Source organism: Bombina bombina, chromosome 10, assembly GCF_027579735.1.
Source record: "Bombina bombina isolate aBomBom1 chromosome 10, aBomBom1.pri, whole genome shotgun sequence".
In the NCBI taxonomy this organism is placed as follows: domain Eukaryota; kingdom Metazoa; phylum Chordata; class Amphibia; order Anura; family Bombinatoridae; genus Bombina; species Bombina bombina.
The window spans coordinates 17,417,294-17,432,443 of NC_069508.1; the positions used below are offsets into that span (position 1 = coordinate 17,417,294).

Here is a 15,150-nt window from a genome sequence, read left to right on the forward strand (position 1 = left end):
TGTCTGAGGTAATAAATTTCCTGACTCTGAAAGTTCTCCCTCAGACATAAAATCCCTAACCCCCAAATCAGAGCATTGGGAGTTAACATCGGAAATGGCCACTAAGGCGTCAGAGGGTTAAGTATTTGCATTAATATCTGACCTATGGCGTTTACCCTGCAAACCTGGCAGCTTAGACAATACCTCTGTAAGGGTAGTAGACATGACTGCCGCCATATCTTGCAAAGTAAAAGAAGTAGACGCACTAGAAGTACTTGGCGTCGCTTGCGTGGGCGTTAAAGGTTGTGACACTTGGGGAGAATTAGATGGCATATGCTGACTCTCTGCAGACTGAGAATCCTCCTGAGGCCCACTTTTTTTATTTAAAATATGATCTTTACAGTGTAAGGCCCTTTCAGTGCACGAAGGGCACAATGTAAGAGGGGGTTCCACCATGGCTTCTTAACACATAGAACACTGACTTCCCATGTCAGACATATTGTACAGACTAGTAATAACAGCACAAGTCTTTCCCAACCTTATTATATGTGAAAAAACATTCAGCACAAAAAATGGTTACTGCGCCTTTAAGATAAAAAAGTGTACACTGTTTTGCAAAGTCGTTAAAACGATAATCAAAATGATGAATTTTGTGATTTTGAGCCTAGTGTGGCATCGGATGTTGCACCACAAGTAAAAGGAGAGATAAATTAAAATTTTAGCAAATTAGGCAGTAAACGAACAATCTGCAGACAATTTTTCACTAAATGACTTCTGCACCTCGCCACCAGGGCCGGCCCTAGCCATTGCGGGGCCCAAGGCAGGATGACAAAATGGGGCCCCCCTTTATCCCCGCCCCCAACTCCGCCCAATCTCCGCCCACCCCACCCAATCTCCGCCCGACTCCGCCCACTCTCTGCCCCAACCCCACCCAATCTCCACCCCCAACCCCGCCCAATCTCCTCCCCCACCGTTTTTACAAATAAAAAAAATGGGAGAAAAAATCATTTAAGGTAATGCACAACATTTTAAATAAAAAAAAACATAAATCCACTAAAGTGGAGCACTATAAGATTGTATATATTGCAATATACCATTTGTACTATTGGAACAACGGTTTATGTATATAATGAAGAATTATGCTGACAATTAGGAACAGTTGAGTTGAACTGGGCCATATTTTTATGTGTTTTCTTATGATAACAAGAACGTTACAGAGATGCCAGGGCTGCCTCAGCAAGTGCAGGTCCCTAGGCAGAATGACAGCGCAGGCCTCTACCCAGAACAAAAAAATACAAAAGAAATGGGGCAATGCACTGTACCACACAAACACAGTGCACAGATAAAATACACACACAGAGATACTTATATACACATACATCCACACACACTCAGACAGTCCCCCCCCCCACACACACACACAGACAGCCCCCCCACACACACTCAGACAGCCCCCCCCACACACACACACTCTCAGACAGCCCCCCCACACACACTCTCAGACAGACCCCCCCACACACACTCTCAGACAGACCCCACCCCACACACACACACACACAGACCCCACCTCACACACACACACTCTCAGACAGACCCCCCCCACACACACACACTCTCAGACAGCCCCCCCACACACACTCTCAGACAGCCCCCCCACACACACTCTCAGACAGACCCCCCCACACACACTCTCAGACAGACCCCACCCCACACACACACACTCTCAGACAGACCCCCCCTCACACACACACACTCAGACAGCCCCCCCACACTCACTCTCACTCTGTCTCCACATACACACAATGCATTTTAGTGGTGGACACAGTTTAGTCAAGGTCTGATTGTTAAATTGAGATTGATAAGTATATAAAAGTAAATTTAATTTATCACAACAGTGGGATGTATTATTTTTGGATGTCACAGAAATCAAAGCACTTGCCATACCACAAATGTATCACAAGAAAAATCTTCATTAGCATCAGAAACTCTTCAAACACATATACTATAACCTTAGTCTTTGTGCTCCTCTTAGCTTGTCTCCCTAAATTATACAAATTTACTTGAAGATGATATTGCCAAGATAGATGACATCACAGAGTGCATACTTGTATTACCCACCTTCTAATTTTGCATATGTATGTATATATATATATATATATATATACCCACATACACATATATACATGTATATGTGTGTGTACTGCACGCAGAGTTTAGTAAATTATGTAAATCACTCTGACGTTTTAAAAATCATCTAAGTGCTTTGTTTTCTCAGTTTAAATAGGAAGTGCTGTTCTCTCATTCAATCTGCTGCTCACCACTTGTATTTAGCTCTGCTATGTTACTATCTACTGCACATATTACAATACTCTCTCCAGTGTGATGCTCACCACATGTATTTAGCACTGCTATGTTACTATCTACTGCACATATTACAATACTCTCTCCAGTGTGATGCTCACCACATTTATTTAGCACTGCTATGTCACTATCTTCTGCACATATTACAATACTCTCTCCAGTGTGATGCTCACCACATTTATTTAGCACTGCTATGTCACTATCTACTGCACATATTACAATACTCTTTCAAGTGTGATGCTCACCACTTGTATTTAGCACTGCTATGTCACTATCTGCTGCAGAAGGTACACTACTCTCTCCAGTGTGATGCTCACCACATTTATTTAGCACTGTTGTCACTATCTACTGCACATATTACAATACTCTCTCCAGTGTGATGCTCACCACATGTATAATTTAGCACTGCTATGTCACTATCTGCTGCACAATGTACAATACACTCTCCAGTGTGATGCTCACCACATTTATTTAGCACTGCTATGTCACTATCTAATGCACATTTTACAATACTCTCTCCAATGAGATGCTCACCACATTTATTTAGCACTGATATGTCACTATTTACTGCACACTTTAAAATAATCTCTCCAATGTGATGTTCACAACATTTATTTAGCACTGCTGTGTCACTATCTGATGCACAATGTACAATACACTCTCCAGTGTGATGCTCACCACATTTATTTAGCACTGCTAAGTCTACTGTACATTTTACAATACTCTCTCAACTGAGTATTGTAAAATGTGCAGTAGATAGTGACATAGTAGTGCTAAATAAATGTGGTGAGCATCACACTGGAGAGAGTATTGCAAAATGTGCAGCAGCTAGTGAAACAGCAGTGCTAAATAAATGTGGTGAGCCTCACATTGGAGAGAGTATTGTAAAATGTGCAGTAGATAGTGACATAGTAGTGCTAAATAAATATGGTGAGCATCATACTGGAGAGAGTATTGTACCTTGTGCAGCAGATAGTGACATAGCAGTGCTAAATACAAGTGGTGAGCATCACACTGGAGAGTGTATTGTACATTGTGCAGCAGATAGCGACACAGCAGTGCTAAATAAATGTGGTGAGCATCACACTGGAGAGAGTATTGTACCTTCTGCAGCAGATAGTGACATAGCACTGCTAAATACAAGTGGTGAGCATCACACTGGAGAGATTATTGTACATTGTGCCGCAGATAGTGACATAGCAGTGCTAAATACATGTGGTGAGCATCACATTGGAGAGAGTATTGTACATTGAGCAGCAGATAGTGACATAGCAGTGCTAAATACAAATGGTGAGAATCACACTGGAGATTCTCCAGTGTGATGCTCACCACATTTATTTAGCATGCTAATTATACCGCCATCCCTGCCCCTCAGCCCCTGACTACTCTACAAACACACAAGCTCTCCCTCTATATACAGATCCCCCAGATCACCTTTTTTTATATAACACACAAGCTCTCCCACTATATGCAGATCCCCTCTCTTTATATAACACACAAGCTCTCCCTCTATATATAGAACCCCAGATCCCCTCTCTTTATATAACAGACACAAGCTCTCCCTCTATATACAGATCCCCTCTGAGCCTCTCTTTATATAACACACAAGCTCTCCCTCTATATATAGAACCCCAGATCCCCTCTCTTTTTATAACAGACACAAGCTCTCCCTCTATATACAGATCCCCTCTGAGCCTCTCTTTATATAACACACAAGCTCTCCCTCTATATATAGAACCCCAGATCCCCTCTCTTTTTATAACAGACACAAGCTCTCCCTCTATATACAGATCCCCTCTGAGCCTCTCTTTATATAACACACAAGCTCTCCCTCTATATATAGAACCCCAGATCCCCTCTCTTTTTATAACAGACACAAGCTCTCCCTCTATATACAGATCCCCTCTGAGCCTCTCTTTATATAACACACAAGCTCTCCCTCTATATACAGATACCCAGGTCTCCTCTCTTTATGTAACACAAAAGTTCTCACACTATATACAGATCCCAAGGTCCCCTCTCTTATATAACACATAAGCTCTGAAGGGGAAGAATTCCCTGTTTTTCTTCACCTAAAAAGACCTGAGAGTGCATTCGTTTTTCAAGGAGTATATATATATATATATAATTACTCACACTCTGCCACCCTTATCTGTTTGTTTTTTGCTTTCTTTTTGGTGTGTGTTTTTTTTCACTTATATACACACAATAACAATATCTGCCTGTGCATGAGACAGGTCAATCTTTCTGTGAAAAATGAAATGCTGATGAGACTTGACAGGGAAACATTTTTGGATTTAATCCCTGTTACCCCAGGTGTACACACTGACACTGTGCATTGTGTTGGAAAACGCAGTAGGTATTGACTTTAGTATAGCAAGCAGCCAGGCGCTGAAGGTTCTACTGTGTAAATTTATGCAAAATATGTTTTGTGCTGCTCTCTGTGCATTATAAGAGATAGTAGTAGTATATAAGCTACAAGTACAACAATCAAAAACGTGTGATAGACATCAATACCTCATGACTCTATTTCTAACCTCATGTCATGATGACTCTATTTCTAACTGAATCTGATGTGCTTCCTACAGTGCATTAGCATAATGACTCAGCTCTCAGTCTCAGTCCCCCCCACTGCCCTAGTGCTGTCATATACAGCTTTACCAGCCCATGCCCTAGAATTGTCATATACACCCCTACGAACCACTGCCCTAATGCTGTGATCTACACCCCTACCAACCCCTGCCCTTGTGCTGTAATCTACACCCTGCCCTAGTGCTGTCATATACACCCCTACCAGCCCATGGCCTAGTGCTGTCATCTACACCCCTGCGGGTTGCCACCCGTCCCTTAAAATACAGAACACTTATAAGTTACACATGCTGCAGGGTGAAATATGAATAGTGCTGTCCAGAAGCACAATACACGTTCCTCCCTGCAAACCCTGCAGCATGTGTAACTCATAAGTGTCCAGAAAAACATGGCTGAGGTGGCAACCCTACCTAGTATTGTCATATACACCCCTACCAACCACTGCCCTAGTGCTATGATCTACACCCCTAATATCCCTGATCTAGTATTGTCATATACACCCTTACCCTAGTGCTGTCATCTACACCCCTGCCCAAGTGCTGTCATCTACACCCCTACCAGCCCATGCCCTAGTGCTGTCATCTACACCCCTGCCCTAGTATTGTCATATACACCCCTACTAACCACTGCCCTAGTGCTGTGATCTACACCCCTACCATCCCTGTCCTAGTATTGTCATATACACCCCCTGCCCTAGTGCTGTCATCTACACCCCCTGCCCTAGTGCTGTCATCTACACCCCCTGCCCTAGTGCTGTCATCTATACACCCTACCATCCCTGCCCTAGTATTGTCATATAAACCTCTACCCTAGTGCTGTCATCTACCCCCCTACCACCCCCTGCCCTAGTGCTGTCATATAGACCCCTACCATCCCTGCCCTAGTATTGTCATATACACCTCTACCCTAGTGCTGTCATCTGCACCCCCTGCCCTAGTGCTGTCATCTACACCCCCTGCCCTAGTTCTGTCATCTATACACCCTACCATCCCTGCCCTAGTATTGTCATATACACCTCTACCCTAGTGCTGTCATCTACACCCCTACCACCCCCTGCCCTAGTGCTGTCATCTACACCCCCTGCCCTAGTTCTTTCATCTATACACCGTACCATCCCTGCCCTAGTATTGTCATATACACCTCTACCCTAGTGCTGTCATCTACACCCCTACCACCCCCTGCCCTAGTGCTGTCATCTACACCCCCTGCCCTAGTGCTGTCATCTATACACCCTACCACCCCTGTCCTAGTATTGTCATATACACCTATACCCTAGTGCTGTCATCTACACCCCTACCACCCCCTGCCCTAGTGCTGGCATCTACACACCCGTACCATCCCTGCCCTAGTATTGTCATCTACACCTCTACCCTAGTGCTGTCATCTACACCCCTACCACCCCCTGCCCTAGTGCTGTCATCTACACCCCCTGCCCTAGTACTGTCATCTATACACCCTACCACCCCCTGTCCTAGTATTGTCATATACACCTCTACCCTAGTGCTGTCATCTACACCCCTACCACCCCCTGCCCTAGTGCTGTCATCTACACACCCCTACCATCCCTGCCCTAGTATTGTCATATACACCTCTACCCTAGTGCTGTCATCTACACCCCTACCACCCCCTGCCCTAGTGCTGTCATCTACACACCCCTACCATCCCTGCCCTAGTATTGTCATTTACACCTCTACCCTAGTGCTGTCATCTACACCCCCTGCCCTAGTGCTGTCATCTACACCCCCTGCCCTAGTGCTGTCATATAGACCCCTACCACCCCTTGCCCTAGTGCTGTCATCTACATCCCTTGCCCTAGTGCTGTCATCTACACCCCTACCACCCCCTGCCCTAGTGCTGTCATATAGACCCCTACCATCCCTGCCCTAGTATTGTCATATACACCTTTACCCTAGTGCTGTCATCTACACCCCTACCACCCCCTGCCCTAGTGCTGTCATATAGACCCCTACCACCCCCTGCCCTAGTGCTGTCATCTACACCCCTACCACCCCCTGCCCTAGTGCTGTCATATAGACCCCTACCACCCCCTGCCCTAGTGCTGTCATCTACACTCCTACCACCCCCTGCCCTAGTGCTGTCATATAGACCCCTACCACCCACTGCCCTAGTGCTGTCATCTACACCCCTACCACCCCCTGCCCTAGTGCTGTCATCTACACCCCTACCACCCCCTGCCCTAGTGTTGTCATATAGACCCCTACCATCCCTTGCCCTAGTGCTTTTTCATATACACCCCCTACCATTACCAACTCCTATGCTAAAGTGTTGCATGTGACTATATTAAATAAAGTGTATTTTCTCAATATGTAGTAGTAACCATGGCAACAGACATCTGGCCCTGTAGTGGCAATTTATTACTTGAAGGATGAAGGAAGAGTTGCATATTTATGAACATAGCTCATGCTTTTTACAAGTGTTATTATTTTAGGTCGGTAAATTATGTTGTTAACACTGTCACATTCAGTTCATACTTTTTTGTGACTAGCCCCACACGCTAAGACTAAGTCGCTAACTTACTGAGTGGCAGCGCCAGCAGTGGCACAGTTGGCCTCGTCACTCACATCACACACACTGTGTCTGTCTGGGGCCAAAGGCGGCTACTCACTCACCTGGAGATGACGATCTGCCTCCCGCGAGTCCGCGACTGCTCACTCAGCTATGCTCTGCTGCCTGCTGCCTGCTGCGCAGTGCGCACTGACTGAAGTCCCTAGCCCTAGTGACAGGCAGCAGGCAGATATGGTCCGCCTCTGCCGTGCTCCGCCTCCGCCTCCTTCCCTCAGTGACACAGCACCGAATGATTGGAGATAAAAATGTATATCCTCCAATCATTCTGTGATGCATCATGCTGTGCCGCGTGTGCTGGCCTCTCTCCTCTCCCCTGCCTGCAAAAAAATTGCGGGAAAAAAAAGGCGCCCAAAAAAAAAAAATGCGGCAAAATTTAAAAAAAATAAAAATATTTTTTTTTCACCTTTTGCTTTCTGACTGCGGGGCCCGAGGCGGTCGCCTTGCCTGCCTTGCCCAAAGGCCGGCCCTGCTCGCCACAGCTCTGCTGTGGCGCCTACCTTCCCCGAAGACCTGTCAAAACGATCCGCTCTCACTCCAAAGAACAGCCTCACAGTCTGGGTCCAACCGGAGCTAATGGCTGCTACCTCTCCAGAAAACTAACTGCGCACTGAAGCGTGAAAATAGGCCCCGCCCATCATGTCTGATGAGCCAAAAATAAAGAAAACCGCATGGGAAGCGTTTTCAACTAACATATGTACACACTGCTTCTAAAATAAATATGCCATGTGAACCCCACAGAAATTATACAACTCAGCCTCAAAAAACCTCCATATATCATTAACAGAAGGTTGTCTAGGCTGCCCCAGTGTCTAACCACATAGCCCTTAAGTATCCCCAGAAATTTAGACTGGGATAAAAATATACAGGCTACCACAGTATCACCCCATAATAAGGTCTACTGCTTACCCTTGCCCCTCATGGGGAATATGTCAGCCAGATTCTGATATATCATGTCTCCTCAGAATATAAATGACTGCACATACCTTGAAATTGCTTGCAGCAAGAAAATGTTCCCCCATACTGAAGACTTCTCCTGTACTTCCTCAGCATCACTAGTGGGAACGAACATCAATCTTAGTTACTACTGCTAAGATCATCAGACTCAAGGCATGATTCTTCATCCCTATCATGCCAGAGTAAAACAGTACACACCGGTACCATTTAAAATAAAAAATTATTGATTGAAGAAAAACTAAACTCTCTTTTTATCACCACATAAACTTTACCCTTCCTATTGCTATGCATAGGCAAAGAGAATGACTGGGGGGAGGAGTTAGGGGAGGAGCTATATAGCAGCTCTGCTGTGGTGCTCTTTGCCACTTCCTGTTAGCAGGAGGAATATATCCCACAAGTAAAGGATGAAACCGTGGACTCGGTATATCTTGTAAAAGAAATTGTGTTATTTCACCGTCCATAACGCTGCCATTAAAAGTTTTTAAAAAGACACCTTGTGTGTGCTATATGGTGGTGATGAGCTCCATACCGCACAAAATACAGGTGCTGCTTTGATGTGCTCGTGCACACTTTCCCCATAGACATCAATGGGGAGAGAGTGTTAGAAAAAAACCTAACATCTGTGATCACGGAATGAAAAGCTCCGTAACGCAACCCCATTCATGTCTATGGGGAAAAAAAAGTTACATTTAAACCTAACACCCTAACATAAACCCCACATCTAAACACCCCTAATCTGCTGCCCCTGACATCGCCGACACCTACATAAAGTTATTAACCCCTTATCTGCCGCTCCCGACATCGCCACCACCAAAATAAATGTATTAACCCCTAATCTGCCGCTCCCAATATTGCCACCACTATAATAAAGTCATTAACACCTATTCCCCCGCACCCCAACATCACCCACACTATATTAAAGATATTAACCCCTATTCTGCCGCTCCCCGACATCGCCACCACAAAATAAAGTTATTAACCGCTAAACCTCTGGCCTACCACTTCACTGCCACTAAATAAACCTAGTAACCCCTAACCGACAGCCCCCACATCGCAAAAAAATAAATTAAACTATTAACCCCTAAACCTAACAACCCTTTAACTTTATATTAAAATGACAAGATCCCTATCTTAAAATAAATAAAAACCTGAGAAATTAAAAAAAACCTAAGTTTAAACTATAAATTAAACTAACATTACTATTATACTAAAATTAAAATAACTATCAATTAAATTAAAAAAAAATCTACAATTTATTGGCTGTTCAAATCAGCCAATAGGATGAGAGCTACTGAAATTCTATTGCCTGATTTGAATAGCCAATAGAATTTTTTAGTAGCTCTCATCCTATTGGCTGATTTGAAGAGCCAATAGGATTTCAGTAGCTCTCATCCTATGGGCTGGTTTGAATTTCAAAATCAAATCAGCCAATAGGAATGCAAGGGACGCTATTTTGAAAAGGCTCCCTTGCATTGAAGATTCAGTATATGGCGGTGACCATATGAAGAGGATACTCTGCACCGGATGTCTTCAGGATGAACCTGCTCCGCGCCGCCAGGTTGAAGATAGAAGAAGTCGCCGGGATGAAGATAGAAGATGCCATCTGGATGAAGATAGATGACGCCGCCTGGATGGAGGAAGACCTCGCCGCCTGGATGAAGACTTCTCGCCCGTCTGGATGTCCGGACTTCAGAAACTGTAAGTGGATCGTCGGGGGTTAGTGTTAGTTTTTTTTAAACTTTTTTGGGTGATTTTTTCTTAGATTAGGGTTTGGGCTTTTCTTAAAAGAGCTGAATGCACTTTTCAGGACAAGAAAAAGAGCTAAATGCCCTTTTAAGGTCAATGCCCATTCAAATGCCCTTTTCAGGGCAATGGGTAGCTTAGGTTTTTGTTAGTTAGGTTTTTTATTTTAGGGGGTTGGTTGGGTGGTGGGTTTTACTGTTGGGGGGTCTTTGTATTTTTTCAGGTAAAATAGCTGATTTCTTTAGGGCAATGCCCTACAAAAGGCCCTTCTAAGGGCTATTAGTAGTTTATTCTAGGCTAGGGTTTTTTTATTTTAGGGGGGGGCTTTTTATTTTTTATAGGGCTATTAGATTAGGTGTAATTGTTTTTATTTTGGTTAATTTCGTTTGTTATTTTTCTTAATTTAGTGTTTATTTTTTGTACTTTAGTTTTTTTTTCTTTTTTGTAATTTAGTATTTTTTATTTTTTATAATTGAAGATTTAATTTTTTTTTCTAGTGTTAGGTTTTTTAATGTGTAATTTAATTTATTTTATTGATAGTTATTTTAATTTTAGTATAATAGTAATGTTAGTTTAATATATAGTTTAAACAGGTTTTTTTAATTTCACAGGTAAATTTTTATTTATTTTAAGATAGGGATCTTATAATTTTAATTTAAAGTTAGGGGGTTGTTAGGTTTAGGGGTTAATAGTTTAATTTAGTTTTTTGCTATGTGGGGGGCTGGCGGTTTAGGGGTTAAAATGTTTATTTAGTGGCAGTGATGTGGGAGGCCAGAGGTTTAGGGGTTAATAACTTTATTAGTGGCGGCGATGTCGGGGAGAGGCGGAATAGGGGTTAATAAATTTTAATAGTGGTGGCGATTTCGGGAGTAGCAGATTAGGAGTTAATAAGTTTAATTTAGTGTTTGCAATGCGGGAGGGCCTTGGTTTAGGGGTTAATAGGTAGTTTATGGGTGTTATGGAAGGGCCACGAACTGGAAATGATTGTCCAAAAATGCAAATCTCAAAAACTTGTGATGGTCCCTGTGAATGGGAACATGAAGGTATGCATCCTTTAGGTTTATGATTGTCATGAATTGACCCTCTTGTACCAAGGGAAGAATGGAGCGTATAGTCTCCCACTTGAAAGATGGTACTCTGAGAAACTTGTTTAAACTTGTTTAAACATTTTAGATCTAGGATTGGTCGAAAAATCCCAGACCCCTTTCCTGAAAGGGAACTGGAACTATCAACCACAGGGCTGCAAGGTCCTTGACACAATGTAAGAACGCCTCTCTTTTTATCTGGTCTACAGATAATCTGGAGAGGAGAAACCTGCCTCTGGGAGGAAAAGATTTTAACTCTATTTTGTGCTGACTTGGAATCAGCTGAAGGCTTTTTAGATTGCTTTCCCTTATTCCAGGACTGTTTGGGGTTCCAGGAAGGCTTGGCTTGATCTTGCTTGGAGGAAGGGGAGGAAGACTTGCCTTTAAAGTTACGAAAGGAGCGAAAATTACTCTGACGTCCATTCTGGGTATTATTTTTATCTTGAGGAAGAAAAGAACCCTTCCCTCCAGTAATATCTGAGATAATTTCTGCCAAACCGAGTCCAAACAAGGTCTTACTCTTGTAAGGAATAGCCATGAGCTTAGATTTAGATGAAACATCCACAGACCAGGACTTCAACCACAAGACCCTGTGAGCTAGGACTGCAAAACCAGAAATTTTGGCTTCCAGTTTAATAACCTGTAATGAAGGAATTGGCTAACTTGAGAGCCTTAATCCTGTCCTGGATCTCATCAAGAGGTATATCCTTCTGAAGAGATTCAGACAACGCATCAAACCAGTACACACAGCAGGTTGTCATTGTAGACACTGGTGCACATACATCTTCTTTTTTAGTAAAGCCTCCAATTTTTTATCCATTGGATCTTTAACCATTTGAGTGCTAATGATGGCTCTGAGCCGTCAGTGTTTCTCACTCTGGTGCTGATGACGGCTCAGCGCCATCATGAGCACTCTCCCACCTTGAGGGAGATCTGGGGGCTCCTTACTGCTCTTACCCCGGTGATCGTGCCTGTAGAGTGACAGGCATCGCCGGGGCTTCACGTGATGCGTGGTGACGTCACGCACAATTACTTGATGACGTCACCGCGCAACTTTATTTATACTTAACAATGTTAAGTATAGGAGGAGGGGGCATGCTGCTTAGAAGCCTGTATCTCAGGCATCTAAGCAGCTACAGACCCCCAAGACCCATTGTTGGAAAGGTAATCGCCTAACCTTTCCAACAGTATAAGTTTTGGGGATCTGTAAAAAAAAAAAAAAGTAAAAATAAAAAGTCTGGGCCTAGTAAAGACTGCAGTGAACAAAGCCTGAAGTGCCAACTCAAGTCATATTATTACCAACCAGCCACACTGGGAGATGAAGCTCACTGCACTGCTAGACTGTCCACATCAGATATCAGCAAACAGATCCCTCAGTCTGGGCCTGGCCAGGACTGTAGTTAACGAAGAATTAGTTATCTTAATGAGCCTTACGTATTTATTATTTATAAAATAATGAAAAATATTAATAAATATTAATAATTATAGTTACTAATAGAAAAGGAATAAGTAGTGTTAAAAGCCAAAAAGTCAGTCTTGTCTTCCTTTATAGACCCAGACACATATATTGAGTATAAGTAAAGAGAACACACTTAGGATAAAACCCCTAAGCCTGTTGAAATGCATACAAAAAACCAGGCTGTCGGGGATATCTGTGTGAATAGGGACCAATCCTATTCATAGACAACAAATTGAGTCCAGAGCAGTAAATAGACACTGTGGCCAATTAGTCCCCAAAAACTTATAATACAGTTCAAAAAATAGTGCTGGTTATCACAGTGGCAAAGATGGTCATGCACCTCATGCGATCATTTAAATATCTCCAACACATTTAGATCGCATGTTACAGGAGAACAGTGTGACACAAAGGGATGTATAAATTGCAAGAGTACCTTTGTCATTTACATCATTGAGTGTACACAATGTAAAAAACAATACACAGGGAGAACAACCAGAGAGGTTGGTAAACGTATCGGAGAGCACTTGTCTTATATAACCAGCAAACGAAAATGCTCAGCACTGTCTTCACATTTTATAGACTGTCATTATCAAGATGTGACTCATTTCAAATGGCAGGCGATTGAACAAATTAAAACACCTCCTAGAGGTGGGGACAAGTTTTCCATACTCTGCAAACAAGAAATATACTGCATCTTTAAAACTAGGTGTTTAGTGCCATTAGGGTTTAACTTAGAGTATGATATCATCAACTATTGGCAGAAATGATTATTTACATCTAGACCCCTACACTATCACCAGACTTTTTAGTTTTAGTTTTGGCTCCAAGTTGTTAGTAAATAACTCAAAAAAACACGATTAACTATGGTTGTAACATTGTGAGTCATTGTATGGGTTCTTTCTTAATACTTTATCTTAATGTACGTTTCGATAGTTTTTAAGATTAGATTTAAATATTCTTTTTCCCATATTGACCAATGGCTGATAATTTCTAAACAGATTGATGTTTCATTCGATTTAATTTATATCTAATATGAATATCTTCCCTCTATTTGTGTGTAGTTATATATATATATATATATATATATATAAGCAAATTGTGGTCACCAAGCACTCTCGTTATCCATATAATGCCTAGGTGCAGTGCATAGAAATAATATAAACAGAAGCAGAGACCGCACTCATAGGTCTTATATTTCACCACTGATGTGGACTTTATTCAATCTGTAACGTTTCGGGGTTTCCCCCTTTGTCAAACATAACAAATAACATAGTGCAAGTCCTTTATATACATACATAAAACCCCTCTTACCCCAGGTGCAAACCATCCAGCTCTGCCTACGGCGGGCTTCCGGCAGCGTTCACTCCGCGCAACTGCGCATGCGCGAGGCAGCACTACGGAACCCCCAGCAGGCCAACTGAAGCAAAAAGCGAAATAAAAATTACCGTAACTTAGCAACGGTAATGCTTAGACAAATATAATGGAACAGCGCTGTAAGGATGACCTCTACATATTACAGAGACACCCCATATCTATTCTTAACATCTCCTCATCAGTAATTTCCACATTAGATATCAACATAACACATGTCTGTATAATATAACATTAGCGTTAAACATTGGCATTTTGGCCAGTTATCAGAGGAGGAGGTGGGGGGCTGAGTATTGACAGCAATATACTGGCCAGTATTTAATCTGTATAGAGAGACTTTTAAATAAACTCAATATTATCACAATTGGAACAAATATAATTCAGATTGAAAACATGAAGCTAATTCTATTTACAAAATATATAACAGTATTGGAGTAGTCATGTTACTAGATATGTGGACCTATCAGAATCTAGTATCAATAGACTCCCTTCCTTATCCAGATGTTAATTCACATATTGTTATTAGACATCATTATCACTTTACAGGAAACAGTGTAAATCAAAATTGGTATTCAATCCTTTTGGAGTTAGAGTGTCCAGTGTGTGAATCCATCTGGACTCCTTTCGTAGCAGTAACTTGCCTCTGTCGCCACCCCTGGGCAGGGGGGGGACGTGGTCAATGATCACATATCTCAGGTCCTTGACCGTGTGTCCATGTTTGGCAAAATGCCTGGCCACTGGCTGTTCCGAGTCTCCATTTTTTATTGCTGTTCTAATGGCCGCCCTGTGATTCGCCATTCGTGTACGCAAATCGTCTGTGGTTTTTCCAACGTAAAATCTGCCACAAATACAATGTAACAGATATACGATGAAGACTGTTGTACAGGTCACACGGTGTTTAATTTTGAATCTCTTGTTAGTCCATGGATGTGTGAATTCACTGCACTGTATTAGTGCACTGCATGTTGTGCAGCCCAAGCATTTAAAACATCCAATTTTTTTGCCCTGTCTTAGCCATGTAGA

The 15,150-nt window shown here is 42.5% G+C and overlaps 1 protein-coding gene across 1 annotated transcript in view; it reads right to left on the reverse strand.

The window, feature by feature from the left end:
- The window catches only part of LOC128641198 (uncharacterized), a 434,766-nt gene that overhangs the window by 114,951 nt on the left and 304,665 nt on the right, over positions 1-15,150 (reverse strand). The gene's annotated exons all lie outside the window — the stretch shown is intronic.